Consider the following 27,550-nt stretch of genomic DNA (forward strand, 5'->3'; position numbering starts at 1 on the left):
TACCCCAGCTTTTTTTTTTTTTTTCATTTCCATTTGCATGAAAAATTTTTTCCATCCCTTCACTCTCATCCTGTGTCAGTCTTTTGTTGTGAGATGGGTCTCTTGTAGACAGCATATACCAGTATTTAGGTTATGTTTTCATGCCCAGTCAGCCACCCTAAATCTTTTGATTAGAGCATTTAATCCATTTACATTTAAGGTATATATTTATTTATTTATTTACTTACTTACTTATTTTTATTGATTTCAGAGAGGAAGGGAGAGGAAGAGAGAGAGAGAAACATCAATGATGCGAGGGAATCATTGATTGGCGGCCTCCTGCACGTTGGACCAAGCCTGCAACCCAGGCATGTGCCCTTGACTGGAATTGAACCTGGGACCCTTCGGTCCACAGACCGATGCTCTATTCACTGAGCCAAACCAGCCAGGGCAATATGGGACAAGCAAGGTTACTATTTTTTTTTTTTTAATTAAATCTTTATTGTTCAGATTATTACATTTGTTCCTCTTTTTTTTCCCCTCCCATAACTCCCCTCCTCCCAGTTCCCGCCCCACCCTCCGCCCTCACTCCCCACCCACTGTCCTCATCCATAGGTGCACGATTTTTGTCCAGTCTCTTCCCACATCTCCCACACCCCTTTCCCCCCTAAGAATAGTCAGTCCATTCCCTTTCTATGTCCCTGATTCTATTATAATCAACAGTTCATTCTGTTCATCAGATTATTTATTCACTTGATTCTTAGATTCACTTGTTGATAGATGCATATTTGTTGTTCATAATGTGTATCTTTACCTTTTTCTTCCTCTTCCTCTTCTTAAAGGATACCTTTCAGCATTTCATATAATCCTGGTTTGGTGGTGATGAACTCCTTTAGCTTTTCCTTATCTGTGAAGCTCTTTATCTGACCTTCAATTCTGAATGATAGCTTTGCTGGGTAAAGTAATCTAGGTTGTAGGTTCTTGGTATTCATCACTTTGAATATTTCTTGCCACTCCCTTCTGGCCTGTAAAGTTTCTGTTGAGAAATCAGCTGACAGTCGTATGGGTATTCCCTTGTAGGTAACTCGGTTTCTTTCTCTTGCTGCTTTTAAGATTCTCTCTTTATCTTTTGCTCTTGGCATTTTAATTATGATGTGTCTTGGTGTGGTCCTCTTTGGATTCCTTTTGTTTGGGGTTCTCCGCGCTTCTTGGACCTGTAAGTCCATTTCTTTCACCAGGTGGGGGAAGTTTTCTGTCATTATTTCTTCAAATAGGTTTTCAATATCTTGTTCTCTCTCATCTTCTGGCACCCCTATAATTCTGATGTTGGTACGCTTGAAGCTGTCCCAGAGGCTCCTTACACTATCCTCGCATTTTTGGATTCTTTTTTCATTTTGCTTTTCCGGTTGGATGTTTTTTGCTTCCTCGCATTTCAAATCATTGACTTGATTCTTGGGCTCCTCTGGTCTGCTGTCGGGCGTCTGTATAATATTCGTTATTTCAGTCCGTGTATGCTTAATTTCTCGTTGGTTCCCCAATATAAGATCGAGGGTCTTATTAGTTTTCGTGTAGATCTCATTAAGTTTATCGACAGCTTCTAAACAGTTCTTGAGGGACCTTAAAAGTGTGGTTCTGAACTCTATTTCTTCCATTGACAATTTTGTCCTGTTTCTTTGTCTCCGCATTTTGTTATGCTTCCTTGGTGTACCCCCTAGTGGTCTTTGTTCGAAGTCTTATAGTTAAATCTTGATTGTTGTAGCTAATTCCAGGGAGGGTTTGACCTCCAGGCCAAGTGGCTATGAGAATCAGCTGTGTCAGCAGTGAGAGAACTTCTGTCCTCTAGGGAGGTGCTAATCTAGCCTTTGCCTGAGGCTATCTGGCAAATGCCTTTGCCTGAGGCTATCCGGCAAATGCCTCCGTGCAGGGCTTGGGCGGGGCGGGTCGCACAGGATCAACAGGGTGGGCCGGAGAGAGCAGTTATGGCGGCTCTCAGTCCTGTCCCCAGGGGCTCTGCCTCTCTGAGTCCCAGCACCCGCTGCAAAGCTCGGAGAGAAAGCTGCACTCGCTCTGACCGAAGCCAGACAGTCCCGCTTCTCCCGTTTGAGTCTGGGTCCCTAAAGACTCGCCCGGATCTGGTGCTCAGAGTCTGCGACTCCCTCCCGATTGAAAACAACAACCGCGCCCTCCGCCGCCAGCCCGCTCAGCGCACTCCGCACCTCAGAATTTGACTTCAGCACTGCGCCTCCTCTGAGTGTCCGTGTGCGTTTCTCTTTCCTCCTAGTTGTAGGACTTCCACTCAGCCAGCGTTTCTGTGGTTCTGGGTGATGTCCGTTCCGTGTTTTAGTTTCACTTTTGAAGTAGTTGTTCAAAGCAGCAAACTCCGGCGTTAACCTATGCCGCCATCTTGGTTCTCTCCTCCGGTGAAGAAGCCAGGTTCGGTCAAGGTTACTATTGATACATAGTTATTTATTGCCATTATAATTTTTTATGCCTATGTTTCTCTCTATTTCTTCTTATTATTACAGCAGTTCTTTTAGCATTTCTTGCAGTTCTTTTTTTTGTCTAGGAAGCTCCTTTTTTTCTTTTTAAATAATTTTTTATTGATTTTTTACAGAGAGGAAGAGAGAGGGATAGAGAGTTAGAAACATCGATGAGAGAGAAGCATCGATCAGCTGCCTCTTGCACACCCCCTACTGGGGATGTGCCTGCAACCAAGGTACATGCCCTTGACTGGAATCGAACCTGGGACCATTCAGTCCCCAGGCCGACGCTCTATCCAGTGAGCCAAACCAGCTAGGGCCAGGAAGCTCTTTATTTCACCATCTATTTTGGATGATAGCCTTGTTGGATATACCCTTCCTTTTATATCCTTCTTTTCATTACCTTGAATACTTCATCCCATCCCCTTCTTGCCTGTAGAGTTTTTTTTATGGCAAATCAGGTGACAGCCTTATGGGAACTCCTTTGTAGGTAAAAAAAAAAAAAAAAAAAAAAAAAAAAAAAAGCTTTTCTCTTGCTTCCTTTAAGATTCTCTCTTTGTCTTTCATTTTTGGCATTTTAATTCTGATGTGTCTGTGTGTGGGGCTGTTTGGGTTTCTTCTTGGTTGGGACTCTGTGTACCCTGAATTTGTGTGACTTTTCCCTTCACCAAGTTAGGAAAGTTTTCTGCCATTATTTCTTCAAACACGTTCCCTATCCCTTGCTCACTTTCTTCTCCTTCTGGCACACCTATTATGCAAATAGCATTACATTTCACGTTGTCCCACAGCTCCCTTAAGCTATCCTGGTTTTTTATTTGTTTTTCTTTTTGGTTATCTGATTAAGTGATTTTTTTCTACCCTGCCTTCTAATTCATTGATTCAATCCTCAGCTTCCCCTAATCTGCTGTGTAGTCCTTCCAATGTGTTCTTTATTAGTGCTATATCATTCTTCATAATTAATATATCTTTGCTCATGCTGCTGAGCCTCTTTACCGTCAGTACTCTGAACTCTATGTCTGATAAATTTCCCATCTCCATTTCACTTCGCTCTTCTTCTGGAGAGTTCTCTTGTTATTTTGTTTTGAGCTTGTGTTTTTGTCTTCCCATTTTGGCTGCCTGTTTGGGTTTGTGTCTATGCATTAGATAGGTCTGTTATGCCTCCCAATCTCTAATGCAGGACAATGTCAGATGCTGTTTCTGACTGACCCTGCATACCCTGTTTAAAGCTAGCAGCAATCCACTGCTGGTGGCTCCCTCTGCTGAAACTAGTTGCCTTCAGAAATAACCAAGATGTGTACCAGGGTCTTCTATTCCCAGACCTGGGTCAAGAAAGATATATAAAGACTCAAAGGCTCCAGAGATCTGCCTCTGCTGCAGTCTGATTGTTATCAGCCTTGATTAGCCTTAGGCTATCAACCACAGGGTAAGGCTAGAGGTCTTCTAACTGGGTGTGGCTACTGCCTTTCCCCCAGGCAAAAACCACCTGGATAGCAAATGTCCATTGGAGAAAGATGTCCTCTGCAATGTGAGGGAATGTCTCAGCACAGGATATGAGGGTGGCTGCCTGCCAGCTCCAAACCCAGAGCCCCCAAATCTGGATTTTGCTCACACAGCTCCAGTTTACTCTGCCCTCCCTATGCCGGAGACCAAGGTAAGTGGCTGCACATAATATTTTATGTGTTGTCCCTTTAAGAGCAGGCCTGCTTTTCCAGCCATCTCTCTCTGTCAGACAGTCACCCTGTTGCTTTTCACAGACAGATGTTATGTGGGCATCTTTCTCAGTTCTGGTGCTCTGGGCTGGGGAGCCAAGCTTGTATTTTAAGACCCTAGAGTTCTCATTGGGAACTCCTCACCCCTACCCCAGCTGAGATATCTCTCCGGGACTTCAGCTGCTATCTATGGAAATCCGGCCAGCCCTCTCATACCTCCAGACTTCCTACCAGTCTCTATGTAGTCTCTAATTTCTGTCCTTGGGTATCAGGGTTCTCTCCAGATGGTCTTTAGTTGAATTTTCAGGGTTGTGCTTCTGTATTTTAGTTGTATTTCCAGTTTCATCCTGGGAGAGTTTCAGTGTAGTTTCCACTTACTCTGCAGTCATTTTGGAATCTCCCTATAACTTCCTTAAGTAAATGTTTTCTTTATTTCACCTTCAGTTTTGAATGATATAGCTTTGCTGGATAGAGTAGTTTTGGATTCAGTTCCTTGGTTTTCATTACCTTGCATACTTCAGACCACTCCTTTCTGGGAGAAGTCAGCTGACAGTCAAATGGGAGCTCCCTTGTAGGTAACTTTCTGTCTCTCTCATGCAGCCTTTAAGATTCTTTCTTTGTTTTTAATGTTTACTATTTTAATTAATATGTGTCTAGGTGTGGTTCTTTTGGGGTTCATCTTGATTGGGATTCTCTGTGTTTCCTGAACTTGAGTGACTTTTTCCTTCACCATGTTAAGGAGATTTTTCTACCACTATTTTGTCAAACAGATTCTATTTTCCTTTCACATATCTGCTCCTTCTGGGACTCCTATAATGCAAATGTTACATTTCATGTTTTCCCAAAGCTGTCTTAGACTCTCCTCCCGCTTTAACATTTTTTCCCCCCATTTGCTGCTCTAAAAAGGTATTTTTTCTACCTTGTCTTCTAATTTACTGATTCAGTCCTCAGCTTCTACTAGTCTATTGAACATCCTTCTAGGATGTTCTTTATTTCAGCTATGTCATTCCTCATTTCCAATTGATTCTTATTTAATGTTTCAATCTCTCTTTTCAAGTAGGGGTAGCTCCCATTAAGTCCCTTATAATTCTCATTAACTTCCTTATAATTCTCTTTAAGTTGCTTGTAGTTCTCACTGAATTGTTTGAGCACCCTTATTACCATTACTCTGAATTCTTTATATGACAAATTGCTTGCCTCCTTTTGGCAACTCCTCCTTTTCTTTCATTTGTGGGTTGTTTCTTTATCTCCCCATTTTTGCTGTCCCTTTGTTTTGGTTTCTATGTACTAGATCAAACTGCTATGTCTCCCAGATTTTGTGGTCTTATGTAGCAGTTTTGTGGGACCCAATGGCGCAGTCTCTTAGATTTCCTGAGCTGGGTACTCTAGGAAAGCCCCTTACTTGACTTATTTGGGATCTCCTGTTGTAGTTGAGTCTTGAATGTTACTGTCCCATTCATGGATTGAGCCTCCTCTCAGGCTGGCTGACTATGTGGCTTACCCATGACCACGTTGTGTGAGCTTTTATGGAGGTGCTGACTGAATAGACCAAAATACAACACAGCAAAACACAAAACAGTCTGTTGCCTCAAGAAAGCCAAACTAACAAGGAAGATACCATAGACTAGCTGAGATAATGAATCAGACTCCAACCACAAGGATGGATGAAGAAACTTTAAGTACTAAAGTGAATTGGAAGTCAGTTTCTCAACTCCATGACCAAGAAATGGATAAGGTCAGACAACCCTACTCATATGCTTCCCCTTCCCCAATAATTCCTCACCCAAGCTTCTGGCCTTGCCCTTTTTGGCCACAGACACTTTCTCGTTCAATCCATTGTCATTCAATTACAAGTCCTTTTCCCACCTATTTCCCAATTTCTTCCTCACAACCAATGTCTTTCTGTGTTTAACTTGTTTTCTGAGTTGATAACCAAGATAATGGCGATGGTAAATTCGTTCCTTAAGTGAATGAAGACAAGAAGGAGAAAGACAGAAAGAATCAGATAATTGTATTTTACTATAGGAAGGGGCAAAAACCTCCAGTCAACAAGCCAACAAACGAAGAAGAAAAAGTGCTGGAGTGTTCGTCTTCCACAAGTGATGCCCAGGGTCTTCCAGAAGAAGACCCTTAATAATGTGTATCCCCTCTATGAAAAATGCTTAAGAAATAGGCATTATGAGGAGATGAAAACATAAAAGGTCTCCTTGAATAAATACCAGCAAGTATATAAAGGAAAAAAAAACACAAAAAACACCCCCACAAAACAAAATAAATAAAACAAAAATATACACAAGACCCCTACAGCACCAACAAAAGTAACCACCAGAGAAGAGAGAATTAGGAAAGAGAAAACAGAGCAAGAATGATAGAAAAAAAGAATGAAAGAAAAAATGAGGACAAAACAAATAAACAAAAAATCACAAAGAAACAATAAAAAAGGGGTGATGGAAGGAATAGGGGGACACAGAGCTGAAATAAAGAAAATAAGAATAAAGAATTAGAGGAAGAGCCAGTTGGCCTGGAGGTCAAATCCCCCCAGTATTAACTTCAACAATCAAGGCTTAACTACAACAAGACTGCGCACAAAGACCACTAGGGGGTGCACCAAGAAAGCATAAAAAAAATGTGGAGACAAAGAAACAGGACAAAATTGTCAATGGTAGATATAGAGTTCAGAACCACACTTTTTTTTTTATTGCTTAAAGTATTACAAAGGGTATTACATATGTGTCCATTTTATCCCCCCGCCCTAGACAGTCCCCTAGCCTCCCCTATCCCCCAGTGTCTTATGTCCATTGGTTATGCTTATATGCATGCATACAAGTCCTTTAGTTGATCTCTTACCCGCCTACCTCCTGCCACCCAACCCTCCCCGGCCTTCCCGCTGCAGTTTGACAATCTGTTTGAGGCAGCTCTGCCTCTGTATCTATTATTGTTCAAAAGTTTATAATGGTCTCTATTATCCATGAATGAGTGAGATCATATGGTATTTTTCCTTCATTGACTGGCTTATTTCACTTAGCATAATGCTCTCCAGTTCCATCCATGACGTTGCAAATGGTAAGAGTTCCTTCCTTTTTAGAGCAGCATAGTATTCCATCGTGTAGATGTACCACAGTTTTCTAATCCATTCATCTACTGATGGGCACTTAGGCTGTTTCCAGATCTTAGCTATGGTGAATTGTGCTGCTATGAACATAGGGGTGCATATACCCTTTCTGATTGGTGTTTCTGGTTTCTTGGGATATATTCCTAGAAGTGGGATCACAGGGTCAAATGGGAGTTCCATTTTCAGTTTTTTGAGGAAACTCCATACTGTCTTCCATAGTGGCTGCACCAGTCTGCATTCCCACCAGCAGTGCACGAGTGTTCCTTCTTCTCCACATCCTCTCCAGCACTTGTCGTTTGTTGATTTGTTGATGATAGCCAATCTGACAAGTGTGAGATGGTACCTCATTGTTGTTTTGATTTGCATCTCTCGGGTGATTAGTGACTTTGAGCATGTTTTCATATGTCTCTTGGCTTTCTGAATGTCCTCTTTTGAAAGGTGTCTATTTAGGTCCTTTGCCCAGTTTTTGATTGGATTGTTTATCTTCCTTTTGTTAAGTTGTATGAGTTCGCTATAAATTTTGGAGATTAGGCCCTTATCAGATATGACATTGGCAAATATCTTTTCCCACACAGTGGGTTTTCTCATTGTTTTGTTGATGGTTTCTTTTGCTGTGCAGAAGCTTTTTATTTTGATGTAGTCCCTTTTGTTCATTTTCTCTTTAGTTTCAAGTGCCCTAGGAGCTGTATCGGTGAAGAAATTGCTTCGGCATATGTCTGAGATTTTGTTGCCTTTGGATTCTTCTAGAATTTTTATGGTTTCCTGTCGTACATTTAAGTCCTTTATCCATTTTGAGTTTATTTTTGTGTATGGTGTAAGTTGGTGGTCTATTTTCATGAATCTTTCCAACTTTCCCAACACCATTTATTAAAGAGACTATCTTGACTCCATTGTATGCTCTTGCCTCCTTTGTCAAATATTAATTGAGCATAATGGCTTGCGTCAATTTCTGGGTTCTCTGTTCTGTTTCATTGGTCTATATGTCTGTTTCTGTGCCAGTACCAGGCAGTTTTGAGGACAGTGGCTTTGTAATATAGCTTGATATCTGGTATTCTGACCCCTTCAACATTGTTCTTCTTTCTCAGGATTGCTGTGGCTATTCTGGGTCTTTTTTGATTCCATATGAATTTTTGAAGGGTTTGTTTTAGGTCTGGAAATATGCTGTTGGTATTTTAATGGGGATTGCATTAAAACTATAGATTGCTTTGGGTAATATGGACATTTTAATGATGTTGATTCTACCAATCTATGAACATGGTATATTTTTCCATTTGTTTATGTTTTCCTCTCTCTCTTTTTTCAATGTCCTGTAGTTTTCTGAGTACAGGTCTTTTACCTCCTTAGTTAAGTTTATTCCTAGTTATCTTAATGTTTTTGGTGTAATGGTAAATGGGATTTTTTTTTAAAAAAATTTCTCTTCTGTAAGTTCATTATTGTTGTATAAAAAAGCCATTGATTTCTGGCTGTTATTTTTGTGTCCTGCTACATTGCTGAATTCATTTATCAAGTATAATAGTTTTTTGATGGAATCTTTAGGGTTTTCTATGTACAATATCCTGTCACCTGTGAATAATGACAGATTTATTTCTTCTTTTCCAATTTGAATGCCTTTTATTTCTTTTTCTTGTCTAATCGCTATGGTTTAAATTTTTAAATTGAATTTATCAGGGCTACATTGATAAATAAAATTATATAGGTTTCAGAAAGACAATTCTATAATACATCATCTATATGTTATATTGTGTGTTCACCACCCCATGTTGTCTCCTCCCATTACCGTTTATCCCCTTTTTATATTTTTCTACCTTTTTTCACCCTCCTTTTGCCTCTGGTCATCACTGTACTGTTGTCTCTGTCTAAGAGTTGTTGTTTTTTCTTAATCCCTTCACCTTTTTCACCCAGCTCCCCAACCCCCAAAACCTCTGACAGCTGTACGTGTTTTTTACATCTATGAGTCTCTTTCTATTATGTTTGTTAGTTTATTTTGTTCAATAGATTCCACATGTGAGTGAAATCCCATGGTACTTGTCTTTCTCTCACTGGCTCACTTAACAGAGTACTCTCCAGATTCATCCATGCTACCACAAAGGGTAAGGTTCCCTTCTTTTTTACTGATAAGTAGTATTCCATTGTGTAAATGTACCACAGAGATTTTGAGTTCTTGATTTATACATGAGCCCTGCCAACACCTTCTAGACAGAGTTTCCCTCTGAAGACTGCTATGGAAGAACCCATTTTAAGTGGCTCTTAGTAACACAGAATTACCAGTGTTGACAATGGCCTAGTAGGTGACCTAGACTGCACAATTTCCAGCCAATGTCATGATAGCTTTGGGACCACTGCAAAGTTCTACATTAGGTACAGGATATCACTAGACCTATATATTTTATATTTCTCTCCTTTTATGAGGAAAGATATTATATTGCACTAAAAGATTATTCGTTTATACCATGATTTAGTTGCATTTTTTAAAAATATATTTTATTGATTTTTTTTTACAGAGAGGAAGGGAGAGAGATAGAGAGCCAGAAACATCGATGAGAGAGAAACATCGATCAGCTGCCTCCTTCACACCCCCCACTGGGATGTGCCCGCAACCCAGGCACATGCCCTTGACTGGAATCGAACCGGGGACCCTTCAGTACGCAGGCCGATGCTCTATCCACTGAGCCAAACCAGTTTCGGCAATTTTAGTTGCATTTTTGTTTTCCATCATGGCTATTCCTTCCTAAAGTTAATGCAAAAATAACTTACTACTAGTAACTTGCTTCTTTAACTCAACAAATGGAACATTTGTTGAGTTAAACCTGAGCCCTTGGACATCCAGACTGAGCTTCTTACTATAGTCAAGCTCCACTTACCAGTTCAGTAAAAGTTTTCAAGGTCACTGATTTTTTTGCGACTTGGTATACTATTTCAAGGTGGTTTACTTTTAAAGTCCTGCTTGGCTAGTGTTAGATAATATGTTTTTCTATTAAGATATATTCACCTCATCTGTTACCATTATTAAAACTGTATTTATTCTTTATTGGTATTTCCTTATAACTAGTAGGACCATCAAGAGGCTTCATTACCTAGGAGATGCATACTTAGCTTTCCTCTTTAGGACATTTGGTTCATTTATCTCTGCTGAACCCCCACATCCTTTTTTTGTGTGTGCATCTTGAGTGTGACTACCTGTAGCGATTAAATATTATGTGTAACCACTAGGAATGAGTAATCCCACTTGTCCTTTATATAGTCTCTACAATTTCTTGGACTTTTTATAGTATCTTGTATTCACCATTTCTACTCCCACAGAAGCATGTATATATCCATACTTTATTAATAGACATAAACTCAATGAAAGAAAGAAAATACACACCATTCTCTCTTTTATTTATTAAAATCAATACAAATAAAACATATCCTTTTATAGTTACTCATTTTTGGACTACAATTGCATTTTGTATAGTTTATGTTACTATTTCCTTTGGTCTTATGGTCTCTCATAGATTCAACTTGCCCTGATTACATTCATAATAGCATTTATTGTTTACTGAGGCTCTCATCCACAGTGGGAAACTGTTTAAGCACATTATTTTGCCCTTTAGCCTTGCTTCTGGCATCCTTAAAAGCATTATTGCTTTTTTTTTCTTTATTGATTAAGGTATTACATATGTGTCCTTATCCCCCCATTGCCCCCCCCCAATCCCTCTCATGCCCTCACCGCCCTCCCCCCCGCCGGTACCTGTGTCCATTGGTTAGGTTTATATGCATGCATACAAGTCCTTTGGTTGATCTCTCCCCCTTACCCCACCCTCCCCTACCTTCCCTCTGAGGTTTGACGGTTTGATCGGTGCTTCTCTGTCTCTGGATGTGTTTTTGTTCATCAGTTTATATTGTTCATTATATTCCACAAATGAGTGAGATAATGTAATATTTATCTTTCTCTGACTGGCTAATTTCGCTTAGCATAATGCTCTCCATTTCCATCCATGCTGTTACAAATAGTAAGAATTCCTTCTTTTTTACAGCAGCAAAGTATTCCATTGTGTAGATGTACCATCGTTTTTTAATCCACTCATCTGCTGATGGGCACTTAGGCTGTTTCCAAATCTTAGCTATGGTGAATTGTGCTGCTATAAACAAAGGGATGCATATATCCTTTCTGATTGTTGTTTCTGATTTCTTGGGATATATTACTAGAAATGGGATCACTGGGTCAAATGGGAGTTCCATTTTTAGTATTTTGAGGAAACTGTATACTGTTCTCCACAGTGGCTGCACCAGTCTGCGTTCCCACCAGCAGTGAATGAGGGTTCCTTTTTCTTCGCATCCCCACCAGCACTTGTCATTTGCTGATGTGTTGATGATAGCCATCTGACAGGTGTGAGATGGTACCACATTGTCATTTTGATTTGCATCTCTTGGATGATTAGTGACTTCGAGCATGTTTTCATATGTCTCTTGGCCTTCCTTATGTCCTCTTTCAAAAAGTATCTATTTAGGTCCATTGCCCATTTTTTGATTGGGTTGTTTATCTTCTTTTTGTTAAGTTGTATGAGTCCCCTGAAAATCTTGGAGATTAAACCCTTACCGATGATAACATTGGCAAGGTATTCTTGCTTTTTTGGAGACATGATGTTCCAAAACCATCCTGATTTTTCTGGCACCAAGACATGGAATCAGGTACCCTCCAGAAGTCCTTTCTCCTATTGATGGAGAATAGTGTCAGGGAGCAAAAGATGTAATAAGTAAATCTGCTTTTCTGTTGCTGTTGGACCAAACTTAATGGTGATATAGCTAAAATATGTCTTTTTTAAAGTGAAAAGTTCAAACTAATTTTTTCATTTTAACATACCAAGTTACTACATTCTACTTTCTTATAGTACGAGTGCCATCATTGTCTACATGAGAAAAGACACCCCTTACAACAAGAAGAAACATCTCATTCTAACTGCTGAAAATTCAATTCATCAAATTCACTCCCAATAAACATTAGCTCCTCCAAATGACATGTTTTGACTTATTTAATTATTTAATTAAATCAGTACATAACTGGAACATTCTGAACTCTCTGGAGCTGAAGATCACCTCCAAAATCAGAGTGCTGTCAGAGTTGCAAAAACCGTGCTTTAATTATATTCACTCTGATTTCTAGGGACCTAGGGAGCACAAGCAATAAAGATTTTAATTTGCTCAAAGGTTTTACAGAGGGTTCTTAATTCTCATTTAAGGGATTAGTGTCACAATAATTTTGTGTTTCTCAATCATCCTAAAGGCTGAATGCTCAAAGTCATTCACTTATTTCTTTCATAACATTAAAAATTGAATACTTCCATTTTTAGAGCAAGCAATTACTTTTATTCAAATTTCTTGGGTTGCATCCAATATCTAGATGAAGTCACTTATATAGAAGAGCACAGTCACATTCTGAACTCAATTTCTGTGAGTTGACCAGAGTGGGAACTCAATTCAACTTGTCAACCCACATTTATTATCTTTATTACATACCTGGCCCAAATATATATAGGAAACAGAAGTTTGGAAATGTAAACTGTTTATTTCTTTCCTTTAATCCATCTCCAAAAGCTAGCCTAGTCTTTCAGAGCCATGCTCTACTTCCTCTAAGAGGACCAGTTCCAAGGGAATTAGGACAGTTTTAGAGATGACTCATGATTTGGATCTGGCGTTGGAGAGATTAATAGTAGCCAAGCCATAATTGTGTGGTTGCTGTAGAGTAGAGGGAAGAATAGGGGGAGATAGCATGTAAGGAGGAAAGTCAGGAAGTGAAAAGACCCATTTTAGACTGGCCCTGTCTGGGTTGGTCTTGCACCCAGATCTGGCCCCAGAATGCTCTTTGACCACATTGGAACAGACTCAGAACCCCAAGGTTGAAGCTCTTTTCCCATCCAGGACAGGCTTATGTGTGTAGGCTGATCAGTGGTTCCTGTCATTCCATTCTTTTCCTCATCAGCCCTGGCAGCTGCTGTTACTACAATTCATTTTCCTGGGAGAAGTTTTGCAACTACCTAGATACATTTTGTTGTGCTTGAAATCTTTAGGGAGCAGCTAGGAGAACCATTATATATACATTCAGAAAGGAAGGGAGAAGGAGAGAGAGATAGAAACATCAATGATGAGAGAGAATCATTGGTTGGCTGTCTCTTGCATGCCCTCTACTGGGGATCAAGCCCACAACCTGGGCATACGCCCTGACCGGTAATTCAACCGTGACCTCCTGGTTCATAGTTCCATGCTCAACCACTGGTCACACTAGCCCGGCAGAACCATTATTTCTGACATCAAGCCCACAACCTGGGCATATGCCCTGACCGGTAATTCAACCGTGACCTCCTGGTTCATAGTTCCATGCTCAACCACTGCTCACATTAGCCCGGCAGAACCATTATTTCTGACATCAAAGAAATCATGTCTGATGATTATAAACAAGTTTCAGCATTGGTATCTCTGGACTATGATCTTCTGCTCTTTTCATTTATTAATTCAGTAATTCATTCATTTAGCAAATATTTATCAAGATCTTTATTTACACATAGCAGTAGTTAAGAAGTCAAGAGACTAACAAAGCAAAGTATATTTTGTACATAGGAGACTGCAGTTATTATATACTGTGACAGACCCACAATTTAGGAATAAGTTTTTCAAGTGCCACTCTCTGAATTTGAAGTTAATTGAAACAAAACATAAAGCATGTAAGATTAGCCATCTGTAGAAGTTACTCAACCTGGATGATTTAAGTATATCAGTCTCTCCTGAAACATTAGCTGTGATTGTATTTTGTGAGTTGGGGAAACATGATGGGAGGTTATTTACATATAATGCCATAATGACAGAAGCATTAGTGTCTTAGATAAAGTTGGAAAAGTATTTGTCAGGGTGTCTCTAGTACTATCCATGAAAGAGGAAATAATAGACCAATATTCATTTTCTAGATGAAAATATCACTAGAGAGAAGGCTAATAACATTTGCATAATATTTTAATTTTCAAAGTGCCTTCACATATATTATCTCTTTCAAAATTCACAATTGTCCCATAAACTCAGTATGATTATCACTCCTGTTTCATTGAAGAGATAATGGAGTCTGAGAGGCCAAGTGACTTTCCAAAGTCACACTAGCAGTGAGGGGCAGAACTAGGAGTGATCTGACTCTAAGGTGAGCATAGTTTTCACTGCCCCTTAGCTGTCTAACAGGCACCAGTAGAAAACCCATGACACTAAGTTAACTGGGCACAAACAGCTTCTCAGAAACACCCGATTACCTTCATCTGACTCTATGCTCACCAAGTCAACTTTTTTCTTTTAATCTTCACCTGAGGACATTTTATTTTTAGAGAGGATGAAAGGGAGGGGGAGAGACAGAGAGAGAAACATTGATGAGAGAGACACATTGATTGGTTGCCTCCTGCACACACCCTGACCAGGGGCCAGAGATTGAGCCTGCCACCAAGGTATGTGCCCTTGACCAGAATTGAACCAAGGTCTTTTCAGACCGCAGGCCAATGCTCTATCCACTGTGCCAAATTGGCTAGGGCACCAAGTCATCTTTCGATCAATAATTTGGTGTCTTGGGAGAGGCAAACCTGCAGAAGATAATCATTGCACACAGGACTAACTTCATGGATCTGTAACCAATGTAGTTTCACAGGGCTATGTGCTATGCCTTACTCTTGCTTTACTGCTTTGCTGTCAGTACCTTAAAATTCTTAAATTTTGAACAAGGAGCCCCCCAGTATTTTCTTTTTTTCACTAGACACTACATATTATGTAGCTGGTCCTAACTGCCTAAACGATGGCTACCAGCTGGACATGGGTCGCTGGGTAATCAGCCAATACCTTGGGAGTTTGAAGGGCATGTGGTATTTGGAAATGAGGAGAGGAAAGGAAGTGGAGGATGCTGGGGTCCAACCCCAGCAGGTCCAGGGGTTCCCAAAGGCGTAGACGGAGTCGGTGAAGACTATCCACCCTCTTCCTACGGTGGAGCCCTATCCGTCCCGAGTGTGGGGGGGCTTACCTAAGGGGTCCCTGTTCGGGCGCCATATGCCGGGGTCCAACCCCAGCAGGTCCAGGGGTCCCCAAAGGTGTGGACGGAGTCGGCGAAGAAGGAATGACACGGAGACAGCGTTCAGTTGATCAGCAGCCTAGCCAGGATCTCTAGCCAGGATCTCCAGCCAAGTTCTGGTCTGGATCTCCAGAGAGGTTCTGCTTAGGATCTCCAGCCAGGTTCTGTCCAGGTTCTCCAGGCAGGTCCAGTCACCAGGTTCTAGTCAGGCTCTCCTGCCAATCTCCGCAGTCAGGTTCAGTCCAGGATCCCCTGCCATGCTCTCTCGCCAGGCTCCACCTCCAGGCTCCGAGGCCAGTCCCTGTCCAGGATCCTCTGGCATGCTCTCGCCAGCGAAGTTCTTCTGTCCCTAGAGAACGTTCTGTGTAGGTTCTGTGCCTAGGCTCTGTCTCTCTTGGTCCTGTCTTCCAAGCCCTGTGTTCTAAGTTCTGTCTGAAGTTCTGTCTCGCTGTTTTGTTGCATCTGTATTTATACCAGTTGATTCCAATCCTATCAATCTCTATTCCAAAGGTTAGGGCGTTTCTTATCTCCATTCCAGGGAGTAAAGATTATGTAGCTTAAGCATGATTGTTCCTAGTTAAAATGATTAATTACCCGCCTGGCACTTAGTTAAGAGGTTTTATTCCCTCCCTAACTTCAGGGGAAAATCCCTACTTGGGGATTCAACCTTTCTCGGAGAGGTGACCTTGGTTAAAACACAGCGCCAAGAAGGTGAGCAAACATATTAAGAACCGTATGCCATATATGCCAGGTCCCTTGAAACAGCAAGGATGGACCGGCTCCCGGCAGGAGGACAGTCTATCTGGGGGAGAAACTTTGGGAAAGGCAGAATTGTGGAGCAAGCCAGGCATACTCTCAGGAGTAATACCATCTTGCAAGCTTGCTCCCTTTGCTCATCAAACAATATCCTTGGACAACCAAGATGGTGGTATAGGTAAACACCTGAACTTGCTGCTGCGCACAACCACATTAAAACGACAACTAAAAGACAAAACGAATATCATCCAGAACCATGGGAAGGCTGGCTGAGTGGAAATTCTACAACTAGGAGGAAAAAGAAAAGTGCAGTGAGTCTGGTAGGAGGTGCAGAGTTGTGGAAGTGTGGCGGTACAGAGGTGCATGTGAAAGGTGCTGGCAACTGGGTACACTGTTGTCTTTTTCAATTGGGAGGGAGATACAAGCTCCCGACTGCTCTGAACTGCAGTTCCGGGTGAGAATCTGGGGACCCAGACTCATACGGAGAGAAACTGGACTGTCTGGCATCAGGCCAGAACGTGAGGGTGGCTTTCTTGCAGAGGTGCTTGCAGCGGTCATTGTTCCTGCATGGGGGCGCGTAACGTAGAGATGCAGGGACCTCTCCAATGCAGGGATGACTGGCAGCCACTGCTGTTTGCTCAGCCTTGATGATTCCCTGAGACCCCACCCCACCCAATTTACAACCCCACCCAAGCTGTGCACAGAGGCTTTTGCATACGAATGGTTTGGCATTTTGTCCGCCTAAAAACCTGTCAAACTGCAGCTGGGTCAGAGAACCCCAGAGCTTCCAAAAGAAGGCCTAAGGCTCGTCAGCAGCCAGCACTGCTTCACAGCTGGGCCTCATCTGGCCACCTCCAAACCCCAAACAAAGAGGAGGAATCTGTAGATCTCTCTGTAGCTCCTGCTGGGTGGTCTCCAGCAGTGGCCGACTTTGCACCTCCTTGGAAATCCAAGAGCCAGTGTACCCAGTGGTCAGAGTGAGACCATCCAGATTACAGCTCTTCACATCCATAAGAGACACACTCAGGGGGCAGACTCAGTGAGCACCAAAGCCCCACTGAAGCCAGTCCTGCCCCATAAGGGTGTCTCCAGCACAGAAGTTCTCCCATTGTAGACACAACTCGTCCTCACAGTGAATTGGCCTGGAGGTCAATTCCTCCCAGTGATACCAACAGCAATCAAGGCTTAACTACAACAAGACTGTGCACACAGCCCACAAAGGGGTGCACCAAGAGTGTCCACCTCAGGTAATTAGGGAGGCTGAGCCACTGGGACCAATAGGACACCTAGCACACAGAGCCACTCTGTCAACACAAGGAAGCAGCCAAAATGCGGAGAAACAGGCCACAAATGAAGGAAATGGAGAAAAGCAAACTACTGGATATAGAGTTCAAAACCATGGTTATAAGGTTATTCAAGAATCTTCTAGAAACCTCTGAGTAATATGGTGAGACTCTCAGGGATATGAAAAAGGACCAATTAGAAATTAAGCATATACTTACCAAAATAAAGAATAATATACAGAGATCCAACAGCAGAATAGAGGATCCCAAGAATCAAGTCAAAGATTTGAAATTAAAAGGAGCAAAAAACACCCAACCAGAAAAGCAAAAGGAAAAAAGAATACAAAAATATGAAGACAATGCAAGGAGCCTCTTGGGCAACTTCAAGCGTACCAACATCCGAATTCTGGGGGTGCCAGAAGAAGAGAGAGAGCAAGATATTAAAAATGTATTTGAAGAAATAATTATAGAAAACTTCCCCTACCTGGTGAAAGAAATAGACTTACAAGTCCAGGAAGCTCAGAAAACCCCAAACAAAAGGAATCCAAAGAGGACCATACCAAGACATCATAATTAAAATGCCAAGGGCAAAAGACAAAGAGAGAATATTAAAGTCAGCAAGAGAAAAACAGTTAGTTACCTATAAGGGAGTACCCATACAACTGTCAGCTGATTTCTCAACAGAAACTATGTAGGCCAGAAGGGAGTGGCAAGAAATATTAGAAGTGATGAATACCAAGAACCTACAACCAAGATTACTCTACCCAGCAAACCTATCATTTGGAATTGATGGTTATATAAAGAGCTTCACAGAGCAGAAAAAGCTAAAGGAGTTCATCACTCCCAAACCAGTATTATATGAAATGCTGAGGGTATTCTTTAAGAAGTGGAAGAAGAAGAAAAAGGTAAAGATAAAAATTATGTACAACAAAGTGACAACAAATACTTACCTATCAACAATTGAATCTAAAAATCAAGTGAATAAAAAATTGGGTGAACAGAATAAACTGGTTAATAGAATAGAATCATGGGCATAGAAAGGGAGTGATCTGACAATTTTCAGGGGGACAGTGTTGTGGGGGGGGTGGGAAGAGACTGAACAAAAATCTTACACCTATAGACGAGGATAATGGGGGTGGGAGCGGTAAGGGCAGGGGGTGGGGCGGGAACCGGTTGGAAGGGAGCTATGGGGGGGAAAAGAGGAACAACTGTAATAATCTGAACAATAAAGATTTATTTTTTAAAAACTAAAAAAATAGACATAAAAAAAGAAAAAATATCTTGATGAAAAGATGAAAGAATTATCACTGCAGTTCTGTATGCTTATTCCTTACATGCCTCTGAAGGTACTCTGATTGACCCTTGACCAGCACCTAAGAATGTGGTCCCTTGAATCTTTATGTTAGCAATTGATCATTTTGTTATATACAATTAAAGGAATGGTCCATGCTATCCTGGCTTGTCAAATTGGTTTGCACAAATCTTAGAGTGATTATATGCACCTTTGTTTATTGTGCAGACTTCATTTTGGTTGTCATGGCTGGTTGTGTAGCAAAATGAACCCATGCGACCTGCCCCCTATAAAGACTCAAATGGATTTCCCTGGTTAGAGACATTCCACATACAGTATAATCAGAGAAAAAGTGTTTCTGTGTGGCCTGAGAGGAAGAAGGTCATCAAAAGCCTGTACTGAACCTCTCTGTACTTCACTAATGCACCTCTATTTCCTGCTGCCTCTGCTCAATATCCTTTGCTGTAATAAATTTTAAGCATGAGTATAACTTGCCATTGAGTTTTTGAATCCTTCTGGGAAATTGCCAAACAAAATCATAACCTCAGATGTATTCAGTCTGTTTTCTCTGCTTTTTTATTAATCAAAATCATGTATTCTTATGGAATATCCTCAAATAATAATACTAAATACAGATGATGCCAATATGTATATGAAAAACTCTAGTCCCAATATAGCCTTTAACTTAAATTCCTTTCTAAATTTTAAAGATTACTTCTTTTACTAAAGATTTTGTAGAGTCTAGTTAGATGTGAGATGATATGAAAAGGCTTTTTAAAGACCCTATATGATCCAGATGCCATTTGACTATTTGGAAAGAATCTTTCATTTTGGAAACATGTGCACTTACTAAAATAGACTTGGAACAGCTCACAGAGGACATGCCTTTGTGTCATCTTGCATTGATTACTGCCATTCTTTATTCTCCAGAATTCTAGAGGTACTGACTCATAGATTAGAATTGTTTCTCAAAATTCTATCACATATGTCCCTGCCAACCATAGCTCAATTTTTATATCTTTGCAAAAACTTGGCCTCCAATGAGGTCTTAGATTTATTTTATAATCCACTTAGCTAAAAATAACTAGAGTTAAATTTCCTTTATACTGTGTAGCATTTGTCTGTATACTTAGCTCTTATAATATTGGTTAAGACATAATTTTAAAACTTACAATTGTTTTTAGAAAATGTCAGAAAAACTTATTTTTAAATTTACAGTTAAATTTCTTTCACTGCATCTCTCTCAGCCATCATGAATACTATTGTTTATATTATGCATATGGTAATTTTGCCATTTTAAAACTTTTAATTGAAATCTCTTTTTTAGTACTGAAATATAGTTATATATGGAAATGTAATAATATAGAGAAATATAGTTATGTATATTGCTTTGCAGAATATCTGTATTAAATCAGTTGACTATAAAGGCAAGTTTCTGTAAGCTAAATATAAGCTTTATGTGTTGGTGGAAATCAGGTATTTCCCCAAGATCTCTAGAAAAGCATTTCAGGGAGCAACCCATGGGAAATTGTGTTGTGGCAAGAATTATTTGGTTGGAAGCAGAACCCTGGGTTTCCAGTGTCCTATCTCCATCTGTCTTGCCATGAAAAAAGTCCAATGGTGTCTTAAGCAAGGCCAAAACAAATGCCAGTGTCCAGAGTTTCTGCTTCATATTAAAGCTTAATCTTTTGGAGCCTTCATGATCTGCCGCCCATCGGTAAATGAGTGGATAAAAAAGCTGTGGTACATTTATACCATAGAATACTATGCAGCAGTAAAAAAGAAGGATCTCTTACCCTTTGAGACAGCATGGAGGGATATAGAGAATATTATGCTAAGCAAAATAAGCCAATCAGAGAAAGACAAGTATCATATAATCTCACTCATATGTGGAATCTAATGAACAAAATAAACTGATGAACAAAATAGATCCAGAGACATAGAAACATAAATTAGGCTGCGGAATTTCAGAGGGAAGGCGATAGAGGGTGAGTGGGTGGGAAGTGATCAACCAAAGAACTTGTATGCATTTGTGCATAAACCATGGACACAGACAAAAGTGTGATGAAGGCCTGGGGTGGTGGGTGGGGGCAGGCTAGAAGGGGTCAATGGGAAAAAAGGGGGACATATGTAATACTATCAACAATAAAGATTTTTTTAAAAAATATTTTTATTGATTTATTTTTCATTTGTTTTAGAGAGAGAGAGGAAGGGAGAGGGAGAAAGAAAGATAGAAACATTGATGAGAGTGAAACATTGTCGATTGGCTGCCTTCTGCATGCCCCCTACTGGGGATCAAGCCCACAACTCAGGCATGTGTCCTGACTGGGGATGTTTATTTCAGCAGTACCCATGACCTTTTGGTCCATGGGTTGATGTTCAACCACTGAGCCACACTGGCTGGGCTGTTGATGGATTTTTAAAGATAAAAACAAGATATTCTCTTATATTATCAAAAAGATTAAAATTTGAAGCTATTATAAAAATACTAGCGGCCCAGTGCATGAAATTCGTGCACTGGAAGGGGTACCTCAGCCTGGCCCGCACCCTCTCACAATCTGGGACTCCTTGGGGGATGTCTACCTGCTGGCTTAGGCCTGCTCCCTGGGGGATCAAACCTAAGCTGGCAATCAGACATCCCTCTTGCAGTCCAGGACTCCTTGCTCCTTACTGCCCGCCTGCAGCAGAGGCAGGAGGCTTCCATCACTGTTGCTGCACTCACCAGCCGTGAGCCTGGCTTCTGGCTGAGTGGCATTCCCCCTGTGGGAGCGCATTGACCACCAGGGGGCAGCTCCTGTATTGAGTGTCTGGCCCCTGGTGGTCAGTGTGCATCATAATGACCAGTCATTCCACTGTCTGGTCGATTTGCATATTAAGGTTTTATTATATAGGATATGACAACCGGGCAAAGTTGAACTTGGACTAAATATTTGATATTAAGATATTATTGTTACTAAATTTAGGTGTGATAATGATATTATGTTTATGTTTTTTAAAATTTTTGTATTTTGGACTGAATTGTTTTGCCCTAAAATACAAATGTTGAAGTTTTGCAGATTGGGTCTTTAAGGAGGTCATTAAGATTAAGTAAAGTTATAACATTGTGGTCCTAATCCAATTGTTGTCCTTAAAGGGACCAAATCCTGCCATTCTGAAGCTACTTTGGGGGATATTAATTTTAATATATATATGTATTTGTATTGATTTCAGGGAGGAGGAAGAGAGAGAGAGAGAGAGAGAGAGAGAGAGAGAGAGACATCAATGATGAGAGAGAACCATTGATTGGCTACCTCCTGCACACCCCCACTGGGGATCGAGCCCAGGCATGTGCCCTTGACCACAATCCCACCTGGGACCCTTCAGTCTGTAGGCTAATGCTCTATCCATGGAGCCAAACCAGCTAGGGCTTGGGGGATATTAATTTTAAGCCATTTATTAAGAAACAGAGGACTTAGATTCAGAGAAACCTGTTTCAGGAAGGGAATCTTCTTAGGATGCTGCTGCCTTAGATTGAGTTGAATTAAGTGTGGCACCGCTGGAGGGCTTCAGGCACATACTTGTTAGCTAAATACCCAGTGTGCCATTGTTTGAGTCACCTAGCAAGGATTTTCTTGCCATATGTGTTCTGCTCTTCCTCAACTATCTATAAATCACCCATTCTCACTTCTGAAATCTAATATTCCACTACAACCTTTCCCTTTTCTCCTTTGTCCAAAATGTCTTAAATATTTCAATGTCTTTGGATCTTTTCATGGATTTATCATGTCAATTGAATTTCCTATGTGCATGTATTAAACTTGGATTTTCCCCTGTTAATTTGATTATTAGCTCTTCCAGAACTTAGAAAGTGGAAGGAAGAGTATTAAAATGTTTAGCCACCACAACCTTATGATACTGTTGTAATTAACTAGTTATTAATAACAGGAAAGGAGATAAGGGGGAAGTTAGATATTATAGGCATGTCATTATAGGCAGTGTCATCAGGAAGCTACAACTTTGCACTCCCCAGTGGGGAAAGGGTCCAACAAAGGGAAGATAGACACATGCCCAGTAAAGCTGGGGTGACATAGGGAAGGTACTTGTCTGTCAATCATGCCTGGGGACAGAGATGACTGACCAGAATGGGTGTGGCCACTGCAAACACGCCTTTTGGGAATACATAATCCCTTAAACCAATAAAATCGCTTTCTTGGGCTCTTGGCTCTCTTGGGACTCTTGTACTCTTATTGCACTCATTCTTGGCTTGTGGGGCTCTTTTGCTCTCTTACATTCACCCATAGTCTGTGGCCATGAGAACCTCACACGCAATAGACTAATGGCCTGCAGCGGGGAAATGGGACTTTGGAAACCCAGGGGTATAGTGGAATTAAAGCTTTCTCATCCTCTTGTGGGGGCCTCTGGAATGCTTATTCTAGTGGTGTCCCAAGAAGCCCACCTCCAGCAGCAACCGAAGAAGATGAGGCACGCTCTCCTCCAATAACACTTATAAGAAGAGGAAGAGACATCAGGAAGGCAGAAGCACAGAAGGAAGGCCATGTGAGAACCCAGTGAGAGGGGAGCCATCTATAAGTCAGGAAGAAAGGTTTCACCAGAAACCAATCCTGATGGTATCTTGACCCTGGACTTTCAGCCTCCAGAATTATATGACAATAAATTTATGTTGTTTAAGACATTCAATCTATAGTATTCTGTATGGCAGCCCAAGCAAACTAATATATCTTGTTTTTTAAGATATATTTGTATATCTTTCTATTAGCTATCTCTCTGTCTGTCTCTCTAGCATCTATCTAGCATCTGTTTAAATGATGTGATGTCTGGGATGCCCATCACTGTAGGATAGATGGGGACAGAGATGAAATAACATTGATAATTCTTAAGACTCAGTAATGGGTACTTGGGAGTTAATTATACTATTCTGTCTACTTTTGTTTATCTTTGAAATTATTATTTTAAAACTTTTTAAATTTTAGCAAAAATGAAAAACTAAAAACAAAAACTTGTGACTAAGAAAAGGTTGGAGTTGTTACCAGGCCAATGGCATATGGCAGAGGGTGGGAGTTGAGTTGCAAAGACTTTGGGTCTTTGGGAACCTTCAGTGATTACCTGACTCTAGGAGTTCCTTTTTCTCAGTAATTCTCCTTACTTCTTCCCAGATTTTTTTTTAACAGAACATTTATTGGGTGAATTACAGAGGTAGAAAAAGTAATTCCTAGAGAAAACGGGCTAAGGAAACAAGGTATAGAGATAAAAGAAGAGCTTGGGGATGAGGAAGCTAATGGTAACATGCCTGGTGGCGGGGGAGGAAGAAGGAGGGTAAAAGGAAAGGGAAAGACACAGGCTTGCTCCTGAGAGGGAGCCTGCTTCCCAGATTTTTTTGTAGGCCATTCTTCTTATTCCATCCAACCAATTATGAGATGGGGTGAAACTTGCCTGACATGACAGTGAAATAGTTTGGATATTTAAGAGGCGGGTCAGAAATGCCATTTCACCTAAAAAAAACTTTTTTTTTTTGCTCTGTTACCCATGCCTAAAGTTCCCTGAACTAAAGCAGTGAACACCAATTAATATTTTGCCCTCAATAAAAATTACACACACATATACAGGAAAAATAATCCATGGTATAAGTTGCTTCTCCTCTTTGGGTCACACATATCATGTCACGTTTGTACAGTTGATTGTATCAACACCTACATGCTTCATTTACAGGGAAACTAATAACTTCTTAAGGACTCTGCTCACCACCAAATGTTCAAATTCCCCAAAGTATTCAGTAGCAAGCATCCCCCTACACACACACACACACACACACACACACACACACACACACACACACACAGTTGCTTCCAGGAAACAGGAAGAGGGGGAATTAGAGACTCAACAGTCCCTTGCCCACCCTAACCCCTGCAGCTTCATCATGTCATAGTTGAAGGCCCACCTACTATAGTTTAGTAGAAAATGGTTATCTACCATCATTAGGATGACTCCATTAGTCTAGATTTTGACTCATGCATCAGCTGTACCCCATACTGTATGCTAACAACTCTTCTTAACAAACACTCTTCTACTCAGCCATTGCTTCTCAAAGCACACTCATTTTGCTGATGTGACTAGCCCTGGAGTTGCTTCCAATAGAAACCACATACTGGGTAGCATATGGTTTTCCCACTATTCTCACACGCTGATCTAGCATTTCTAATATGGACTTACATCCTACTCAAGTTTATTTAAGGAATCTCCTTGCTCTTACTCCTGGTTCTTGTTTGGGAGCACCTTGATCCACTCAAACCAATCTTTCTAACATTGACCTTTAAGGAGCAGTGAATAAATTGCCATTCCAAACCCAAGAACCAGGCTCCTCAATTGGTCTCCCACATTCCCTAAAACTCTACACACTGCTGTCACTGGAGAGCAGTTTAGGAGGGAGTGTCAATTTTGCTAGATCAAAAGAGATTCCCTTATACTCTGAACTCAGGACAAAGAGTTCCTACCTAACCTTATTATTGCAAAAACTAAAAGGGCCACTGAAGTAATTCTTCACATGACAAAAAAGATCTGCTTTAAGGTGAATTTCTGTCTTTTTTTATGCAGCAGGTATCTGACACCTTCATTCAAGAAAATAAGCAAACAAAACTCACTATTTATATAAATGAAGAATGTACCACCTCATCTGTCTGGGCTTATAGGTGATTTTTAGTTTGCTTGCCTGTATTTTCTAATTTTTTCTTTAATGAGCACATATTGTTCATATATTAAAAAATCAGTATAAAAGAAATTTGAAACAAATAAACACGAACATCATGGGTTCTAATGACACTGAGCAGGACCAATGAGGTCCCAAGGTGGGGGTTCCTTGGCATATTAGGCATTTGGAAGAAAATGTTCAGGGCTGTCTTCCTCTTCATAGCAATTTTATTTTTATTTTATTTTTTAAATCTTTATTGTTGAGAGTATTACAGATGTTCCTCTTCTTCCCCCCATTCCCCCCCTTCACCCAGTTCCTACCCTGCCGCAGGCCTTTGCCACCCTATTGTCTATGTCCATAGGTAATGCATATATGCATATAAGATCTTTTTTTAAAATCTCTTCCTGTCGTCCTAACCCTTTCCCTCTGAGAATTGCCAGTCTATTCCATTTCCATGCCTCTGATTCCATTTTACTCACCAGTTTATTCTGTTCATTAGATTTCTTATTTGTTTATTTTGATTTTTAGATTCAATTGATAGATATGTATTTATTGACATTTTATTATTCATATTTTTTATCTTTTTCCTCTTCTTCTTCTTCTTCCTTTTTTTAAAGAATACCCTTCAACATTTTAAAATATATTTTTATTGACTTTTTAGAGAGGAAGGGAGAGGGATAGAGAGTTAGAAACTTCGATGAGAAACACTGATCAGTTGCCTCCTGCACACCCCCTACTGGGGATCATACACGCAACCAAGGTACATGCCCTTGACCAGAATCAAACCCGGGACGTTTCAGTCCATGGGCAGATGCTCTATCCACTGAGCAAAACTGGTTAGGGCAGGAATACCCTTCAACATTTGTCCTCATCCATAGGTATATGATTTTTGTCCAGTCTCTTCCTGCACCCCCCACACCCCCTTCCCCCTGAGAATTGTCAGTCCACTCCCTTTCTATGCCCCTGATTCTATTATATTCACCAGTCTATTCTGTTCATCAGATTTTTTATTCATAATTAAAATGCCAACAGTTAAAGACAAAGAGAGAATCTTAAAAGCAGCAAGAGAAATACAGTTAGTTACCCACAAGGGAGTACCCATATGACTGTCAGCTGATTTCTCAACAGAAACTTTTCAGGCCAGAAAGGAATGGCAAGAAATATTCAAAGTGATGAAAAGCAAGGACCTACAACCAAGATTACTCTACCAAGCAAAGCTATCATTTAGAATTGAAGGTCAGATAAATAGCTTCACAGACAAGAAAAAACTAAAGGAGTTCATAACCACCAAATCAGTGTTATATGAAATGCTGAAGGGTATTCTTTAAGAGGAGGAAGAGGAAGAAAAAGGTAAAGATAAAAATTATGAACAACCAAGTGACAACAAATACATATCTATCAACAAGTGAATCTAAAAATCTCTAGCTGATTGATGTTTCGATAAGATTTCTGTGTAAATTGATGGAGATCATATTTTCATTTTGAGTGAGAAGAAACTTATTTGTAAGCCCCTCTATGTGAATGACCATATTGCTTCTTTTGAAATATGAAGCAGTGGTTTATACCTGCAGGAAAGATGTTGTGGTAACCCAGAGCACCCTTTTGGAATATAGAAGTGAGTGTAGCCGAGCACAGAGGTCTTCTCCTAAAATTCCCACGATGCATGTATTTTCTGGGTCCTAAGTCCAAGTGCTAAAATTTTTAAATCTTAATATTTTAACCCAACATTTTCAGAGTAACACCCAGAGGGCTTCACTTTTTATAACCTTCTTGGGTCTTTGTCTTGCAGATATGGTTCTGCCCCCTTTCATGGGCTTACAGGAAGGCCCCCAGGTGTTGGGGATCCCCAGGCCATATCCAATAATCTGTCCTGGGGCCAGTGATAATGACCTCCCCCCCACCCCAGGGCAGTGCATTGTTCACAGTTTTTATGACCTGACACACCTTGCAAGACCTGATTCCTCTTCATCACCCTACCCCTTTGTCCCACAAGCTTCTTTTAGCCTTGTAGAGCAACAACTACGGGATGTTATGGTGAACAGGGGTGACAACCACTCTTAGCTACTTCCTGCTGGAAAGGGATAATGACCAAGGGGTTAGCATCCCACTTCTTCCTCTCAGAGGGGTTTGTAGGGAGTTCTTCTGGTTTCAGGCAGGCAGAGGTAAGCAGTGGTCTCACACGCATAGGAT

This window comes from Myotis daubentonii, chromosome 1, assembly GCF_963259705.1.
Source record: "Myotis daubentonii chromosome 1, mMyoDau2.1, whole genome shotgun sequence".
NCBI classification, from domain to species: Eukaryota; Metazoa; Chordata; class Mammalia; order Chiroptera; family Vespertilionidae; genus Myotis; species Myotis daubentonii.